This window comes from Tenebrio molitor, chromosome 4 (genome assembly GCF_963966145.1).
Source record: "Tenebrio molitor chromosome 4, icTenMoli1.1, whole genome shotgun sequence".
Taxonomy (NCBI): domain Eukaryota; kingdom Metazoa; phylum Arthropoda; class Insecta; order Coleoptera; family Tenebrionidae; genus Tenebrio; species Tenebrio molitor.
In genome coordinates this window covers 23,874,782-23,895,087 of record NC_091049.1, presented here as the reverse complement: position 1 = coordinate 23,895,087, position 20,306 = coordinate 23,874,782, and the positions used below count along the sequence as shown (strand labels likewise).

The 20,306-nt window shown below is 34.7% G+C and overlaps 1 long non-coding RNA gene across 1 annotated transcript; it reads right to left on the bottom strand.

Annotated features, from left to right (window-relative positions):
- Positions 1-305: 305 nt before the first annotated feature.
- LOC138127521 (uncharacterized) lies at positions 306-2,423 on the bottom strand. Its single transcript, XR_011158273.1, has 2 exons — positions 719-2,423; positions 306-664 (listed from the first exon to the last, which is right to left on the bottom strand). It is a non-coding gene; the product is annotated as an uncharacterized lncRNA (long non-coding RNA).
- Between the last annotated feature and the right edge of the window lie 17,883 nt (positions 2,424-20,306).

Here is a 20,306-nt window from a genome sequence, read left to right as displayed (position 1 = left end):
GGTGTACCGTGCTCGAGACACTGGGTCTTTGGTGCCTATCTGACAAGAAATTGGTGGTCCCCCGCGAGAAGTTAGAACGCCAGAGACTGAAGATGCTGTTCTTCAGTTCTTTGATGACGACGGTAGAAAAAGTATATTTGAAGAACTATATTTACCGCGAACCTATCAATATTTTAGAAGAACTAAATGACCAAATTTACGAAACACTGGCTACTGTTATTCCTAATATGCTTAGACTGGCAAGGGAAAATTTAATAAAACGAGCTCGCCTATTCCTTCAGATGAAAGGTGGTCATTTTGAACACTTGTTATAAATTATTCTTTTTATTTTACATGTTTCTTATTTCATTTGTTGCATTCTACATTGTTTAGTTATAAAATTTGATCTTAAATTTTTACTAATAATGATGCTAAAATAAATAGGTTAGTTCAATCCAGTTTTGTCTTCTTTCTTTCAGAACTGCCACTATGCTTGATCTGTTGTTCAAAACCTACGTGTAACTCCAGCTTTTTTTGCAATGTCAAGAATGTTCCTAAAAGTCTTTTCTTTCATTTCGACGATGACGAGTCCCGCTTGTGTAGCTGCGCTAATACGTTGCAGATGCAGAGTGTATGCACAGGAGTCAGGATAAATTTCTTGTGATTCCGATGCACTTCACAGGCCCTGCATATTTCACTTTTTACTAAGATTTTTAAGGTAGTAATATGTATTACTCACTTGACGCTACGTCGCCATTTTACCTTCCATCAACAAAGGTTCAATTCATCATATCCCTCCCGTCAATTTCCCATACCCCTCAAGGTTACAATTGCTCTGGAAATTTTCACTCATTCATAACAAACCATATTTCATTCATTGCCGGAAGAGTAAACTTTTTGCGTTCTCTGATTTAGATTTTATACATTTGTTCATCTGCCTTTGGCGAAATTATCCCATTTTTGGTTATTTCAAAAGTATGTAGTTGTCACTTTTGACGTCTGTTTCGACAAGTTGACCAGATAAATATTGAAAATAATTTTATTATTCATCGAATTATACGTTGCTTGGCAATTGAGGGAAGGTATTCAATTTTCTCATAAAGGGAAAATTAGATCGAGCTCTATTGGTCAATTTGATTAATTCATAACTAAAAAGCTGTTGCACCCTGAATATCTTTATAAACGTTTTTTACCTTCATTACCATCAAGGAATATACAGTTTCAATTTGATCCGCGGGTTCTGGGACAGCCTGTATAACACAGACATATAACACAAAAATTAATAAATATTTAGAGCTCTCCGTTGCTATGAGAAATCTTTGGAGTTTAGAAAAAAATTCTATTTTACCACTTATAATTTCAGCAACGGGAATAGTACCGCAATCTCTTTTTAAAAATTTAAAAATTCTGGGTTTAGGGAACACATTGGTAGTTGAAATTCAAAAAGGTATATTATTGTACTCATGTCATATCGTGAGGAAATTCCTTAACATTGACACAGAACATAATACACAACAAAGTCAAAATGCAGAGGCGAGACGCCGGTAATTATGTTGATAAGCACTGCAGTATTACTTGATAGTAATATCCGTAATAATAGTGTATGTACTCCGGCAAAATTGCCGTGCAGCCGGGTGGCGGAGAGATATTTAATTTATGAGTTCAGAAATATTATACCTACTTAATACATATTAATACCAAGAAATTTTGAGAAAACGTCTGCATAAACGCCATAGGGGATAGTATTGATGAGTATACCGAACCGATAGTATGCTGAACGCTATTTCAAATGTGGTGGTTAGCGCTTTTAAACCCAATGTACCAAGCCAATCACATACTGTAATGAATGCCTAACGTGTTAGATAAAACTAGCTCGGGATCTATCACAATTTTAATGTGAAAGAAATTTTGAGCCAAAAAAAGGGTGATATTGGATTAATTTTTGGTTAAAAATTCCATACATTTCTGCAATTTCTTAAAATAAAGAATCAATCAGTTCTTCTAGTGTCATCTGGTTCCTGTCCTGCAGAGACAAGCGACATATCCCAGTGACGTCGCTGTACAATTTCTCATTGATCCATAAGTCGTTGACATTTTCGAAAATTCGAAATCTTGAAAGCCTACCCAATTGATAAGGTGATCAGATTATGCGAGAAACAGAACTGAAAGCATTAAATTGGTTTGAGGCAAATAAATTGAATCTCAATCATGAGAAAACTACTAAAATAGTTTTTACAACTTCTTCATCTTCTGAAACTCAAGAAACGGACACCGTTTCACAAACTAAATTTTTAGGTTATAACAGTTTGTCAAATGAAATAACTGCATGGCCTCGTGATAAGTTTATAACGCGCATTAAAACGTTGTTAATTGAAGGTGCATATTATGATTAAAGAAGTTTTTATGCCAGGTGTTGTGCTGTATAATTATCAAATTTCATTGTACGTACTATGTACATACAGTATACATACAGTGAGCGGCAAAAGTATGGAATAAATTCATTAAAGATTAAACAAAATTATTTTCAAAAAAATCTTTGGACGGGTTGTAGTGACCTAGTTTAAAATTTAAATTTTAGTTCCCGGTACCGCCACAAGAGCGCGCAAATGTGAAGGTACTAGCGGCTAGATTAGGGACTCAGGGATGGGGTTGGTAATCCTGGGGATTTGGCAACGGAAATATAGCGGGGGTGAAGCGGGCTCTCACGCGCGTGGTTGAAGGGGGTAGGTCACTTTTGTTTGGTTTTTCGAAACGAACACACCGTGCGAAGAGCGAGCCATATTCCAAAATTTGTAAGTTAAATCTGAATCAATTACACTACCGTCCCGAGTAGATATTTTGGGTCCCCGTGAGGAATCCGACGTTTTAATTCACCCCGGGTAATTTGTCCCACGTTCGTTTTCTTTTTGTGTTTTTTTTTGGGACCAGGACCATGTGGTAAGGGTATGTTGTAAATATCATTTTGTTGCATGCTGTTTCTTTCGAGAAGCTCCCATTTGTTAATTTTAAGCGTTATCCCTAAGTTTTCCACGGGAGGTTCATTTTTTTGGCGATCTGGTAATTTCGAAAATTAGTAGCCGCGCGCGTCCATTTTGTTTTGCTTTCACTAACATTTTCTAATGGTACTCGACCAGCCAGCGATTATTGTATTCGTTATTTATGTTGCTTATCGATATTTGTGCCATTTTTTATTTTATCGTTATTTAACTTTGCGCTTTGTTCTGCTTATTTATCATTGTTTAAGGTTGCGCTTTGTTTTGCTGAATTTTGTCATCGTTTAATGTTGCGCTTTGTTCGATTGAATTAAACTCGGGTTTTTATTTGTGTTGTTGCTAGATTTCGGAAAAGTCAAAGTAAAATGTTGTAAGTGCGCCCCTATGGGAGCTAGGTGACAATCAGGAAGTCGTGGGGTTGTTTAGTTAATTTCTGTGGAAGCTACGGTTATTTAGAGCCGTTAGCGGGGACGGACCTAAGTCTTTGCGGGAGCGGCGTCGGGATGTTTTCGTGAAGCTTCCGTCGATGTTATAGAGACTTCGGAGTTTTGTTGGGAAACGGTTATTTGGGGACGGCGGACCTAGGTCTTTGCGGCTGCGGTCTAGGAATGCTAATCGTACGACCCCGAAACGCTCTGTCACTCTTGCTTGGTCGGTGAAATAGTCTGACGTTCATTAATGCCCCGAATATCTATAAACGTCGCTTGATTTCAATATGATTCAGATTATTCTTCTGAGTTCCCTCGCGGCCGAAAGTTTGTTACCTCCAGCTCTAAGCTCCCGTTGGCGTACCTTGACCGCGTAGTTCCAAATTAAACATTGTTTTTATCATTAATCGAATTGTAAAATATGAGTAATACCTGGGATACGGTTTTTGAAGAGGGTTTTTCATCCGTCCCTGTCTGTAATAACTGCATTCTAATTTGTTTACTTTAAAAACAGAAATTTGTGCTTCATGTGAGATTCATAAAATTTCTGTATTAATTACTTAACATGAAATAAATTCAATACGAAATTTGTATCTCAGTCGCCATTATTAGAAGAGAATTCACCTAATTTTTCTATCCAATTGTCGCACGTTAGTTTCATTTCTAAAAAAAAAATGTTGATTATTGCAAAATATTCTTTACTTATCAGTCTTATTACTTAATAACTTGTTTATACATATACTGTCAAGGTGTTTCTATATTTTGCAATAACATTTTTCAAGTCAAGGAGATAAGTAAACAGCTGATTAAAAATTTAAACTCGAAATCTAAATAATACGAGTACTATCCGTTTTTTAAACTCCCGCACTGTCATTGTTAAATATGTTCAAATTTTTGCATCAGGATGTGGCTAATGGCGTATAAAATCAATATCTGCAATCCGTTTCGAAAAATGTTTGATAGTTTTTGAATTAAATCGATTTTAATGGAAAAGTTGCTTTTATTGATGGTTGTTGGCTTTTAGTGTTGTAAATTTTCTCCAACAATGACTACCTTGTAAAACTGACCTGCTTAGACGAATTTCTTCGATTTTACAAAGGACCCCCTGCTGTGGCAGTAAAAATCCTCTAATAAATCTTATTGTTAAGATATTTGGACATTATGTCGTAAATCATGAAGCAAATACAAATTTGAATATCAAAATGCGTTTATTTCAATAATACCATACGCCAAAATTAATTTAACATGGTAAAATTGTGTGAAAATACCTGAGTGTGCATATGCTACAAAGTTGAATAAATTAAACAATTAATAATTGAGAAAATGGCAAAATTTGACGTAATTAACTTATAAATTTCATTTTTAACTTACCCGACCAAAGGTAGGTAAGTTATTGTGATCGGTCCAAAATTTCGAATTGCTAATTTCCGTAGATCTTTACGTTTTGAGGTCTCCTGAACACGTTAATGAAGTTTTTAGAATGATGTCTGTCTGTGCGTCTGTCTGTGCATCTGTCTGTCCCACTTTTCGTTCTCCCACGATTACTCAAAAATGCTTTGACCGATTGCTTTCAAATTTGACCAACACAAACTGACCCATGGTCTCTCGAGTTGAAAAGCTTTTGGTGTCAATCGGACGACGGGGGGTGGAAGAGGGTGGTGGTAGGTAGAAAAAATAATAAGGGAACATGGAAATTTGACTTTACCCTTTGAAAGGGCATCTGTTTTTATGTCGGAAACGATGTTTACCATTTGTGGATTTTTCCAATATGGCGGACTTATAAGGTTATTTACGTCTTCATAAATCAACGGCGATAACGGCTGAAACTTTTAACAAAATAATCTCGGATCTTGCCATTGGAAATGACTCTGTAATAGTGACCACCGAATAGAGTTTGGTATCGATCCGACTACGAGGGGTGGAAGAGGGTGGGGGTTGCTCGAAAAAATTATGAGGTGGAATGGAAATTTGATATTACCAGTTGAAAGGGCATGTGTTTTTATGTTGGAAATGATATGTACTATTTGCGAAAATGTCCAATATGGCGGCTTATAAAGTTATTTACGTGTTTATAGTTTGGCGGTAATAAGTGGTAAAAATTTTAACAGAAAATTAGGTAGTGTAACGGTCCGAATAGGTTCGATAAATTAAGAATTTTAATTTTAAAATAATTCCAAGGGAATATTTTAAATTCCGCTCATTTGCGACGGAAATGCTGGCCAGTTGTAAATTTTATTGAAGCCGTGTCGGCACCACATTCCTCAAGTGAAATCTGCCAACCTTTCTTTGAAAATGCAGGTACACGTCCTGTCCGAACACAACACAAAGATAACAGTTTTTATGGGAAAAGAAACATTGCAAAATTTACTCGTTCGACAATTTGGGTGGTCCAGTTAAAATCAAGGGATAATTGAATTAATAAATTTGATGTTAGCAGGTTTCAAATTGAGAGAACCACAAAATTAATGTTCATTGGGTTAATAATTTACTTTTTTAGCATTCTCAAATTTGTGGCATATTTGTAATTAAAGGGCGAGAATTGCAAATTAGAAACAGAGCGCTTTATCGTAGAAAATAACTGGAATCGTTTGCACTTTTAGTTAGAAAAGTAACAAAGTAAAATAGGAAAGGAGTCGGTAGAAAAAACAGAGACAACAGGTTAACGGTAAAGCCAGGTAGTCGTAGAAGTCAGATGTGTGAGTGAGAGAGAGAGAATGAAAATTACGAAGTAATTATTAATTAGAACTGTTTTGGGGAATCAAACCAATGTAGAGCAAATTTTAGAAGTAGCAGGTCAATGCATGATATAACACTTGCGTAACAGCGTTTCAAGCCCAATTTAGGTTTCATTTTAATTATGCTTGTTTTATTTTAATTATGTTTGTTTCATTTTAATTATGTTTGTTTTATTTTAATTATGTTTGTTTCATTTTAATTATGTTTGTTTCATTTTAAATTATGTTTGTTTTATTTTAATTATGTTTGTTTTATTTTAAATTATGTTTGTTTCATTTTAATTATGTTTGTTTCATTTTAATTATGTTTGTTTCATTTTAAATTATGTTATTTCATTTAATTCTCTCGAATTCTTGGTGCTGATTTGTATTATTGTATAGAGTCAGTAATTTAGTGTTCTTTTTCAGGCTTCTAATTCAACAACAAATTATGTACATTCGGTCTGGTCCTAACAAAAGTCTAAATTTAAACATTTAAAATAATGGTGGAAAAACGGAAACTGTAATTTCAAAAGTTCTAGAGATTTCGAAAAGGCGTCGCGATCGGCGTAAAGTAGAACCGAGCTGATTGGTCACTTTGGTCAAGTAGGGGTTGCGAAAGTGGGGTGCGCCAGAAATGATAAAACCGATTGCGGGACGGGAAACAAGGCTTTTTGATTCACTCGGGGTTTGATCTCCAAAGTAGCCGGAGGTACGTTCAGTACTTCTAGCAGCCATTTTGTGACCACGTGCGTAACATTTACAAGGTAAATTATTTCTCTAATTCTTGTACATTATTTGTAGTCGCGATTTAATTAGTCAAACAGCATTTAGTTCTTTATCGTTCTAAAGTAAAGATTATATTATTTTCTTTGAGCTTTTGATGACCATGTGTCGCTTTAGAATCTTATATTAATTTCTTTATCGCGAAGTATGTGATCTTCTTGCATTTACCGATTGGGGAAACGTGCTCTTGTCAAAGGGAACCAGTATGCAATTATTATAAAACATTTCCATTCATTATTTATGTCTTGGATTCTTGAGATCGGGAAGCTACCGCCAGTGTCCGTCGCACTCAATAAGCTGTGGTCCGGCGTAAGAGCACAAAATTAGCCGCGTCACCCGCAAGGGGGCCAGCGACCAAACTAGGCCAGCTGACACGTGAAGAGAGGTTCCCTTTGGCCCTGTTAGAACCTTTTTTCCCTTTTATTTTCGACCACCGGAGTAGACCGGGGTGATCTATGAGATTCCAGGGCATCGCGTCGGGTTCAATTTAATTGGGGTAATTGAAATCTAAATCGGATCACATAGTTCGCATCTCAAACTTTCATAATGCTGTCGCGCCAGAAACTTCTGTATTTGTCCAGCGTAGTCATTTATTCATGAGTCAGGTCTCAATTCGAGGGCCGCGAGTCAAATCTCATTAGGTCAAACTTCTGTTATCAAATTCATGTATTTATTTCTATAATTTGTTGGGACCAAACACCACCACACTCGATTATTTGTTAAATAAAATTTAAGGGAAGTGTGCTCAATCGTTTTAATTCTATTTTTTGAAAAACCTCCGAAGGTACGGCATCTCGTTAGAACCTAATTAAACAAAATAAAAATAAAACACAACGTAGGATCCATAAACATTTCTTTTCTCATTATTTTTGTTTCGTATTTTTCCGCAAAATTTCATCCGAGGGAATGCGGCAACCAACCATACACCAAATGAGGGAGAAAAAAAAATCATCGAGGAAAAGTCAAGGAAGTCGAAAGGTTACAGTAGGTATCTCGGGTCAATTCAGATTGGTTTAAATTGATGTCGGGTAAGTTACTAGGTCGGGTCTTCGACTCGGCTCCATCCCAATTTTTTGATATTATGTGCCTTATGGATAATAAATTAGGTCTGCAAAATATGAAAGGGAAATCATAATTTTTAAGGTCAATTTTGCCCCCGGCGGTAAAAGATGAATCAGCCTGTATACATGTCATTATGTTGACAACAATCTTTTCTGATCACTGCATGAGATAAGTTGATATCAACATCAAGCATTGTTCTCTTATCAATCGTTTGTTATAATGATTTTCAAACGTCGCAAAAGTTTCATTCAAGAAGTTTTCAAGCTTTCCACGTATTTTAACTCTTTCAGATCGTGATAATATATAAAAATAAGATCATTAATAGTTATTTATGTATTAAGGGTATAATTAGGAGATTATGGCACGAGGAAATGTTTAAAGCCCGAGGAACAAGGGCTTTTAAATTCCTAAGGGCCATAATAGACAATTATGCCCGTGGTACATACAACGTTTTATTCTATTTTATCATTTATAAAAGATTCAAACAAATATTTCATATTCCTTAAAGGAAATCAACTAAAAGTTGTGTCCATTAAAATTTAGTTAGCTATTTTGATGTTGTTAGGGTTACTATGTATATAACGTATGATTTTCTTTAATAAAATAATGTTTGATACCATTGTTTGAATAATTAAACCGGTTGCTTGGCAGATTTTTGAGAATAAAATCATTAAAAAGGAGTATTCATTATAAAACTGTCCAAATTGTTGCTCGACAGAACAGTATAAACATCGAAGAATATTCCTTATTCCATATTGGTTTGACAAAAATACGTAATTTGATCACAACTGCTGCAAGTTAGGTTAATTATCTGGATTTTCAGAAACATTAACGCATCGATAATATCAAATTGCCGGAAATTTTCTCCTCAGACTACTCGTATTTGTTTTTGAAGACAATTTTCAAATTGTCGCCGAAACAAATACAAATATTATTTACCTAGGGAATAGTATATTATCCACCGAGGGAGTGAAGTGGATGATTTTTACCCGAGGTGCAATTTATAGCCCGAGGGTTTTACAAAGCACTGAGGGTAAAAATCATTCACTCCCGAGGTCCATATACTATTTTTTGCACGACTCACCGATTTTAATAGAAAAAAGCCGAAAATTTGTAAATTATCACTAACTGTCAAGCTAAATTGAAGTGTCATGTTGAGAGTTAAATAGTTATTTACACTACGAGAGAGGAAGGTAAAGCTTTTGTTCACGCGAATTGCATGTTCGGCCACGACGCGCAGCGGAGTGGTCGATGCAATTCAAGTGAACAAAAGCGGCCTTACTCTCGAGTGCTGTATTTAATTTTGTTCGATACCAGACATAACTCCTTAGAAAATGAGTCTGTGACTTTATATTCAAAATTTTAAATAAAATTAAAATAAAATAAATAAATCACATTTTCGGAGAGATCTGTTGCTATGGAAAAAAATAAAATACAAAATAAACAAAGTTTTGCAAAGTCAATAAAGTGATTGTGCACACCACGTTGTGGAAATGGATGACGAAGAATTCTGTGTTCCTGATGACGTCCTGGAAGAGGCAAGTGCCGCGAAGTACCAAATGGTGCCTACGAAATCAAAATTACGATACCAGAAAGAATTGGAAATATTTACACAATGGCAGACCGAGCAGGTATCCAGGTAAGAGGTTTTTTTAATAAGCTATTAGTTGTTTTAATATAATAAATTGTACAGGTTCAACAGTCTCACCTCCTTTTTGAAAACAAAATGTAGAAACTATCAGCCGAAAAAAGCTACAACTTCTTCAAGAAACGATGTTTGCAAGTTTTTACTGGAAGCGGCGTACCAAGAGTGGATCCTTCAGAAAGTTGTACTGATAATGGGCATATTCGGTGGCCGTCGTGATTAATTATGTAAAGTGATGAATTGTTATACAGTGAGTTTTTTTAAGACTGGCCAGAGGGTTTTACATGCTAATTTTTCAACCTCCTGTTAACTTTGTATTTGTAATACCTAAATGGTTGTAATAGACAATTTACAAATAAAATGTTATTTGCAAAAAATAGTGTGAACATTAATATTTTACATTTTATAACGATAGATTCATTATTTATGTTATAACAAGTTTCTTTACTTTAATAAAAATTAAATGAAATGTTCAAAATGGCCTCCAGAGGCAGTTAAGCAATCACATAATCAATTACATATCAAAATTACAAATGTCAGGTGAAATTTTAGCCTACTGAAAATTTAAAATTAGAGCAAACGGAATTCAAAAAATGTCTTTTTGCTATAATTTATTCCTTGATTCTGGTTATTAAATTGAAATTGTTTGAATACATTATCATACCCCACAACTTTACTACAAAACTGGGTTGAATATTTTCATGAGGACAAAAGTTAACAGGGGGTTGAAAAATGTAGATTGTAAAACCCTATGGCCAGTCTTAAAAAAAACTCACTGTATAACAATTCATCACTTTACATAATTAATCACGACGGCCACCGAATATGCCCATCATCAGTACAACTTTCTGAAGGATCCACTCTTGGTCCGCCGCTTCCAGTAAAAACTTGCAAACATCGTTTCTTGAAGAAGTTGTAGCCTTTTTCGGCTGATAGTTTCTACATTTTGTTTTCAAAAAGGAGGTGAGACTGTTGAACCTGTACAATTTATTATATTAAAACAACTAATAGCTTATTAAAAAAACCTCTTACCTGGATACCTGGAGATATAAACGTTTTGAAATACAAACAATGTACTCTTCAACATTGAATAACCGCGCTGATGCTGCTTTCGTCTTTTCCCTTGATCTCGGTCTGCCATTGTGTAAATATTTCCAATTATTTCTGGTATCGTAATTTTGATTTCGTAGGCACCATTTGGTACTTCGCGGCACTTGCCTCTTCCAGGACGTCATCAGGAACACAGAATTCTTCGTCATCCATTTCCACAACGTGGTGTGCACAATCACTTTATTGACTTTGCAAAACTTTGTTTATTTTGTATTTTATTTTTTTCCATAGCAACAGATCTCTCCGAAAATGTGATTTATTTATTTTATTTTAATTTTATTTAAAATTTTGAATATAAAGTTACAGACTCATTTTCTAAGGAGTTATGTCTGGTATCGAACAAAATCAAATACAGCACTCGAGAGTAAGGCCGCTTTTGTTCACTTGAATTGCATCGACCACTCCGCTGCGCGTCGTGGCCGAACATGCAATTCGCGTGAACAAAAGCTTTACCTTCCTCTCTCGTAGTGTAAATAACTATTTCATAAAATCGAATTTCAATTATGCGTGAGCGAAAGTGCGTGAGCGAAAGTGCGTGAGCGAAAGTACGTGAGCGAAAGTGCGTGAGCGAAAGTGGAACCTTCACTCACTGGTAACCATGGATACAGACCCACTTTCTAGGGAGGTATCGAACAAAATAATTTTTAACTTTTCGGCTTTTTTCAATTAAAATTTTTGAATCGTGCAAATAATAGTATCTGCACCTCGGGAATGCATGATTGTTACCGTCGTTGCTTTGTAGGACCCTCGGGCTTCGCCTTCGGGCTACAAACTGCACCTCGAGTGAAAAAAAAATTAATTCGAAATAAATATGTACCATAAAAGGTTGAATAGGCTATGGTTTTTTGCCCAAGGGGAAAAAAGATGACTAAAAGCTTGAGTTGGCTGCGGTTTTTTGCCCAAGGGGAAAAAAGAGCCACTTTAGTCCATACAATCAGGAAGAAAAGTTGCTCATTATATACAGGTCGTGCAAAAAAGCTTTTTCGGGAGATTCTCTTCCGAATATACCAAGAGACAGATAAATCGCTAGAATTTTTTTTTTGCAGTCCAACACTCGTGTGTGTCGCTCAAATTACCCTCGGGCTGGCGCCCCAAAGAAAAAAGGAAAAATCCTCATCAAAGGACAAATAAAAATTCCTAAAGAAAAAAATTTGTAGCTTGAACTGTATTCAAAATAAGAACATTTTTTTTCCAACATCGCTTATGAAAATGATACTTTCATCACCCAATTTAGTGAGGAAAACAGGCGTTTGCATCACTAGTGAGGAAAATGGAGAAAGTAAACTCACTAGTGAGGAAAATTTATTTTTTGCATATCGTAATGAAAGTGGCACTTTTTTACACGCAAAATCGTAGTGAAAGTAGCACTTATTTACACGAAAAATCGTAGTGAAAGTAGTACTTTTTTGCATAATTTAATTCCATCTCCTTGGAGATGATTGTCAAAGCATACCTATTTTGTTTAGTAATTTTTCATAAATCCATTTAGACCAAATTTCTCAACTTTTTTCAATATGCAAAAAAATAGTCTCTTTTTTCACTTACTTGCTTGATTAAAAAAAAGTATGACTTTCTTAACTAGTTGTACAAATAACTTTTAACAATCTACTACATTAACAATCTACTACCTACTTATTAATATAAAAATTTATACACTGTTATTTGCATTAATTGAAACTCCAGCTCCGGAAGATTCTACTAATTTTTCAACTATTGTAGAAGAAGTTGTAGAGCTCGAAGTTAAAGACATGATGATGGATGAGTTGGAAGAATTATGATCTCCGAGAATCTTTTTGGCAATGGACATTTTGCGTTCAGATGAGTCTGAGTTTAAGAGTTTAAGAGATAATAAATATGCCTCGCCATCAACCAATAGCGTAGCTGACGTTCTTCTCCAACAATGCCCAGTGAGCAAAGAAGCATCTGATATCTTCAAAAACTTAGCAATCATTTGTGGAATTTTGGCAACTTTTTTTATTCCCACCTGCTGAACCATACATTCGCCCTTTTGATAATTTATAAACAATCGTCGATGCGATACAGAAGACGGTCTTAGAGACAAGTACTTTCGATAAATCTCTACTAAATTCAAATCGTTCGTTAATTCGTTCCATACAGAAACTACCATGAATGTACGAGACTTTCCTGTGTTGGTTTTTGTGTGACTGCATATCTTCAATATCATCAATCATTAAATTTTTCAATTCGTCGCAGCGACAAGCTCCTGATAATCCCATAATTGCAACAACCTGTATTTTAAAAATTGAATTATGAAATGAAACTGCAGACAACATTGTTACTTTACCTTGAATAATAAGTACTCTTCGTCGGATGCCGTATTGAAAAACTGAAAAATGTGTTCCTTTGTAAAGGTTTTGGATTGTTTGGTTTCGTATCCAACTGATTGTTTCTTTAAAAAAGCAATTAACTCAGGATATTTGCTAATGTCGACATACTGTTTGATAATTAATGTTGCTCTTAACATCGAATATGAACCCCATAAATTCGACGATTTTAGGGATTTTGATAATTCTGCAAGATATACTAAAAGTACTGCTTTTGAAGCTCTTGGTTTTCTTCAATTCTCTCCATTTCATAAATAGCTCATATTCTCTTTCGTAACGAACCCGGGACTTTGTCAGTAGCGGACATGTCATTCTGACATTATTTCATTGTGACAATTTATAAACTTAGCAACCGATTTTATTCACATTAACATCTCAGAGTTCCCTTTCTGGAATTGGTGGTTCCTGGATGTCTCACAACTGTCTTATGCAAGCCGTTAATTGTTCTTCGTTTGCATTTTTAGAATCGAGATTTTCGTCGGCATTTGTCTGTTTTCTCTGGGGCGCGGGTTCTGGGACATTCTGTGTATACCACCATCTTACAGTAATACTGATTATTATACATTTGTTGATTTTTTTTATCTCACTGTCTTGCTTGTATGGGTCTCACATGGTTATTCTGGGTGATTTTAATATCATTGAATTTACATCCTGCTCATCGGGTGATTTGAAACTAACCTTATGGTGTTTTCGAATGCATGCAATGAATGTTTGGTGTCTAGAAGTCATGAGCCCTTTGTATCTCTTGAAATTGAACTTGTTGCTTCTAAGGTACGTTTAAGAAGGCTTCTATCTGCCAGTGACCTCGATTATAATTTCCGTAAATGCAATTTTACCCTACTCTATGAATCACTGTTAAATGTTCATAGGTGGATTCTTGATTCTGAGTCGAATGTTGAACGTGCTGTCTCCCAGTTTTATTCAGTGCTGTATCAAACTTTCCAAATGTATGTACCCAAGAAATCACCTTCCCTATCTCGTGAATATCCCACTTGGTTTACGATGAGTATCATAAAAGGTTTGAGAAAGAAAGATGCAGCTCGCAGAAGGAATAACTCAACAAAATCGGCTGATGATTACAGCCACTTTAGATCTCTTAGATTTTGACACGTTTCGACTTCCTTGACTTCTCCTCGATGAAACCTTCCTCCCTCATTTGATGTATTGGTGGTTGTCGCATTCCCTCGGATGAAATTTTTGCGGAAAAATACGAAACAAAAATAATGAGAAAGAAATATTTATTTAACAAATAATCGAGTGTGGTGGTGTTTGGTCCCAACAAACAGTGTGAATAGATCAGTGAATTTAATAAAGATGTTGGTGGATATTTGACTCAATGAGATTTGGCTTTTGTCCCGTGAATTTAGATATGACTCATGAGTAAATGACTAAGCTGGGCAAATACAGAAGTTTCTCGCGGGAATATCATTATACGAGTTTGAGATCCGAACTATGTGATTCGATTTAGATTTGATTTGTTTCCCCAATTAAATTGAACCTGACGCGATGCCCTGGAAATCTGAAGTCAAAACCTGGTCTACTCCGGTGATTGAAAATAACAGGGAAAAAGGTTCTAACAGACTTATAGGGTACCTCTCTTCACGTGTCAGCTGGCCTAGTTTGGTCACTGTCCCGTTTACGGGTGACGGGGGAAAAAGGTATATTATTATTATTATACTCATGTCATATCGTCAGGAAGTTCCTTAACATTGACACAGAACATAATATAAAAACACAACAAAGTCAAAATGTGAAGGCGAGACGTCGGTAATTATGTTGATTAGCACTGCACTATTACTTGATAGTAATATCCGTAATAGTGTATGTACTCCGGCAAATTTGCCGTGCCGCCGAGTGGTGGAGAGAAATATAATAAAAATATCGATGACGTCATCACTCGAAAATAAATGACTGCTTGGAATATGTATTTTTATGAACTGAAATTGACCCGTCCAAAAATTTTTTTGGAAAAAATTTTAATTTAATTTTTAATGAATTTCTTCCATACTTTTGCCGCTCACTGTAATAGTCAACCATACCTAGACGAGCGGATAATTTAACAGGTCAGATCGGCGGACCAGAACTGCCGGTCTTCCCGCGTGCCTCATCTGCCTATCTCCGGGCCTGTCGTAGCCTACTAACGTACGGGCCCGTTGGAATTCCTTCAAAAAATTTATTGCCAGTTTTGATCCGTTGGTGAGTGAGAAAAATTGGCGGAATTCTCTTAATCTGCCTGCTGATCCAGAACTAGTTAAGTATCGATAATAATTACCGCGAGAAAAAGTGGACAATTGTTGTTTGAGACTGAAATTTATCTGAGATATGACGTCAACAGGTATAACACGACTAATTTAAAGAGTGTTGTTGGGATAAGCATATATTTTAAAAATTTGATATGAGTGATATCTCTTTGATCGCTTTCATTAGATAATTTTCATATACGCATTATTTTATTAAAAATATTACTTTATCGACTGTAATTACACAAGTTTCATTTAGTCGGATAAATATTTTTTGCAACGAAAATGTATTGCTTGGCAATTAGAGGAGTTGATTTTATCGTGTCAATTTCTCGAGTCTAATTGTCAAGCAATTAGTTTGAGTTGCAAATAAATATTTTTCCTGACTAAATGGAACCTCGAGTGTAATTCGGCGAGACAATTTAATGAATGATCAATACAAATTTCAATTTTTTATTTGTTATTAAAGGTATTAGATCCATAGCAACTAAAGGTATAAGTTACCTGAGTGTTTTTGCCGGATAAAAGTTAGGGCAAACTTTTATCCGCTGTCAAAGTGATAAAAATCACAGCGCCTTATGAGATTTCTTATACATGAATTAAATTGTCACTTAGCTTGACATTTCAATTAGAATTAAAATTACGAGTCCGTAGGACGAGTAATTTTTCTGGCAGTTTTTTGAGTTTAATTACCAGACAACAAAACTCGAATTATAAATGTCAAGTTTACTTCGACCCAAAAAAAAACTTGAGTGTAATTCGGTAAGACAATTTAATGAATACGTAAATCACTAAATTAACAAATAAGGTGTAAATTAGTTTATTTAATTCAACGAAAAAGTACAATTGTTAAAAACACAATTCTCATAAATAACTTGATTTTCAGATCTTTCGTGTCTTTTGGTTGTCATGTCAGGGTTGCTAGAGACGATGATGCAGACGTACTAGAGTCAGACGCTTTCAAACGTTAGGTTCCGTTTTGTCGCTGGAAAACTTAGGGCAAACTTTTTTCGCTGTCATAGTGACAAAAACACCGCTGCTTATGGGACTTTTAGTGTATGAATTAAATTGTCAGAGAACTATAAACGTTTAAATGAAAATATAAAAAAGGAATCGGTATGGAGTAACATACAGGGATTGATGATATTCTAAAAAAAAATTACACTTCCGGTTTAGCGGAAAGTAGCCGCAATATTTTGACATTTTTTATGCAGAATATAAAAATTATATTCAGATACAATATCACAGGACTTGTTCAGACATTCTTGACTCGGCTCCTAACGTCGCCTCGTCCATAATGTCTAACTCGTACTGTTACAAGTAACCTACCGGACTTATAACGTAAATTACTATAAACATAATCGTGTGTGGTATCTAAGTGTATAATTTTAGTTCATCATCTCCTGTTAAGCTTTATTTAATCAAATTTTCGAAATTATCCGGATGAGAGTATTATAACCTTATCTATATTGTTGAACAACAAATTGTTGTATGTAAAATATACAGAAATACACAGATAAGATTTGTATCGGCGAAATACGTACTATTGCGATCATTAAATTTTGGATATACATTTTTCTGTCACGCATGAATGATGAAATTGTTGTCAAATTTATCTACAATTTGTCAATATGAGCGATGACAAAATATGAAGTTTATAGTTTTTATTTATTTATGAGAATGATCTCCGATTTTCCTAATATTTTTATACAGCCTGTGCATTCTCAAACTCGAACATAGGCAATTAACATTGTATTGAACGTTTTTGCTGATTCCTGCTCGCCAATTAAACTTATAGCTAAGGTAATGGTATCAATAGAAAGAAGAAATTATTGCGCTTAAAATGATACTAAAAATACGATTAAAGATGCTATTTTTATTTTAAAATACTAATTTAAAGCTTGGTGATTTTTAAGTATGACATGCCATGATTTTCAAATTGGACAGCGTTTGTCAAAAAATTTGGTAATTTGTTGGGTTAAGTTAGCGGATTTCGATAAATTACTGTCAAAATTATTTACAGAAAAATGAATAGTTACTCCAATGAAGAAGATGTGCAAATATTTCTGTAGAATCAGAAGGTAGGGGTGGTAAGTACAGTATAGTTTTATTGCTAAAAGAAAATATTCAAAAATAATAATTATATCGCATCGACAAATCGACAAATAATTACCCGCACAGAAGAACGTATTTTGGCGATGGTAAATTTGGACTCAATATACAGTTTAAGACAAATTTCTCTTGAAGTATGTTTATGTAAATCGCGGATACGGAATATCCTCAGGAAGTACAAGTATCATCCCTACAAGGCATAGTGTCATCAACAGATTTTTGCTGTTGACGAAAGAAAACATTCTGTTATGAAATGCAAGAGTGTGCTAATAATGATCGTCGCTTTCTGTCGGAAATTTGCTTCACAGACGAATCTACTTTTATACTAAATAAATTCAGTAACTTCGTTGTTTCGGCTTAGATGTTAGAAATTTTTTAAACGATTCATTTCCAAATTGTTGGATTGGTAGAGGTGGTGCTATAAACTGGCGAGCAAGATTTCCACATTTAGCACCTTGCGACTTTTTCTTGTGTGGCCACTTTAAAAGCAAAATTTACAAAAGACGCCGTCCAGAGGTCCAGATATTAACTCTTTATTAGGCATATTATTAATATTGGGTCATCATCATCATCATCAACATCATCTGGCGTTTGTCAAAATAGAAATTCATTGATTTCAGGTATTTGTTCGTCTTGATCTTCAGATTCTCGAACGTCTATGATTACTTCATTATCCGTACGAGATACGTATATCTATAATCTGTTTCAAAATCAAAAATCCACCAACAGTGTATTCTACCTCGAAAATACATCCGACAACGTCGCCGACTTTTGTTTTTAGTGTGTCTGTAAATGTCAGAAAAAAGTGGGGTTATGAGAGAAAACTGTTGGACAGTCGTTTTGGTCGTAGTTCATCGCGTTTTTTTAATTCTCATTTTATTATTTCACTCAAAAAGTAGCTAAAACCTTTTTGTACATAATAATAATTTTGTGTTTCGTAAATAAACAACAACAGTTCAATGTCAAATTTTGGCGGGAGGTTGAGCCAACCCAAAAAAATAAAACTTTTTCTAGGGATTTCTTTTTTTCTGCCAACATAATTCAACAGGTGGTGGATTTTTGATTTTGAAACAGATTATATGTTGATGTATTTCTCATTTTATAATTATTTAATAACAGTACTTTTATTTTGTTTAGGTTGGTACTAAAACCAACGAGTAGATGTAACTAAGGAAAAACCTTGTATACGCCATAGACACTAACTTGTAACTGGTAGATTGTAAAACAAGACGTTCACGTCTGAATAAACAGTTTTAGCTTTTAAATCAAAACAGTCGGCCTTATTATAAAATCCCAACAATCTAACTACATACAAAAAATGTAGAACATACAATTCTCTACATTTTTGTTCTTTACGTCTTTTTTGTCAGATCAATAGTTTCGTAGTTACAGCCTGTAGAATTCGAGCACTTATTGTTTGTCCGTTTACGGGCATATCGGACTCCAACGTGTATACTAATGAAACAGGTAAACGCCAAATGATCCTGATGATGATGATGATGTCCCTGAGGAACAAGAGGAAAATTCTCAAGAGGAATTCCCAAATTCATAAACTCTCATGAATTCAGCTCATCTATACCGTTCGATCCAGATCATTCAGGTCCGTCGACGTTACAAAGAGATCAAAAAGAGTAAAACAGTAAACTTCTACTGCATCGTGGACTATGCCCACCGGGGACACTACGTAAAAAAAAAAACGCACCCTATTGCTCTCTACCTCTGTGGTGGTGTGGAAAAGAATAAAAAGTACAAAAATAATAGAAATTCTTGATTTCTACACGCTGTAACTACGAAACTATTGATCTGACAAAAAAACATAAACAATGAAAAATGTAGAGAATTGACGCTCTACATTTTCTATAATAACTTATCTCTATAATAACGTATCTCGCACGGATAATGAAATAATCGCAGAAATGTGATTTTCCACACCTATTCTCCAGTATGGCGTGGCGAGCGGCAACCCCCCAAGGTCGCAAACTGGTACGAAAAGTAAAATCTTTCCTAACTGGTTAGGAAAAATTTATTGTATGATCAATTTGACACTGTCATATTTTTTGTTTTTAAGCAAAATAACCGTGCCTACTTACCTACTTGATATTTTAACACAATAATAATTTATTATTAATGAAATTCATTACTTCGTTTAACGTTTGAAGAAACTTTTTTTTGTCAAAATTAGAAAAAGTCTTGTATGTAACACATTAGGAAATGCAATTTTGTGTAACTCGTGTGATTTTGCGGGATCTCGCTGCGCTCGTCCCGCAAATATTCCACTCGTTACACAAAATAACGCATTTCCTAACTGGTTACATAAATAGCTATTTAACACATGTTTCCTTTATTGAAAATTAAGCGCAATTATTATTAGATTGTAAAACATTAAAAAAATTGGTGTCTGCACAAACAATTAACTAAATCACTCGTCTGATTCAACGAAAAGATTAGATTTTGTTGTTGAAAATTTAATCTAAATTTTGAAGGTATTTGAGCAGTTACCTTTTGGAACAATTGATGAAAAGTTCCCAAGCAACATTTTGTACATCCCTTACAATCTGTCAAAAGTGGGCGCACTTTATTAGAAATGTCAAATTGTGTAAATTTATTGAAAATAGGTACTCTAAAAATAGACTAAAATGGTAGAAATTTCAATATTGTTGAAAAAGGGAACAATTTTTCCCTACGTAAAAACTTCAATGACACAGTTTGTTTTCTCGTGGAACACTATCCAAATGTAGGCTTTACAAAATTTAAGGTTCAAAGAGTCGATTTATTTGAAGACACAGGAAGCGTACCTCAACTAAATTCCCTTTGCTAAAATATTCCGATCCTGTTTTAGTCCTTTATGGAACAATTAAAGCATCCAGTATAATAAATTACGTCCAAATGTTG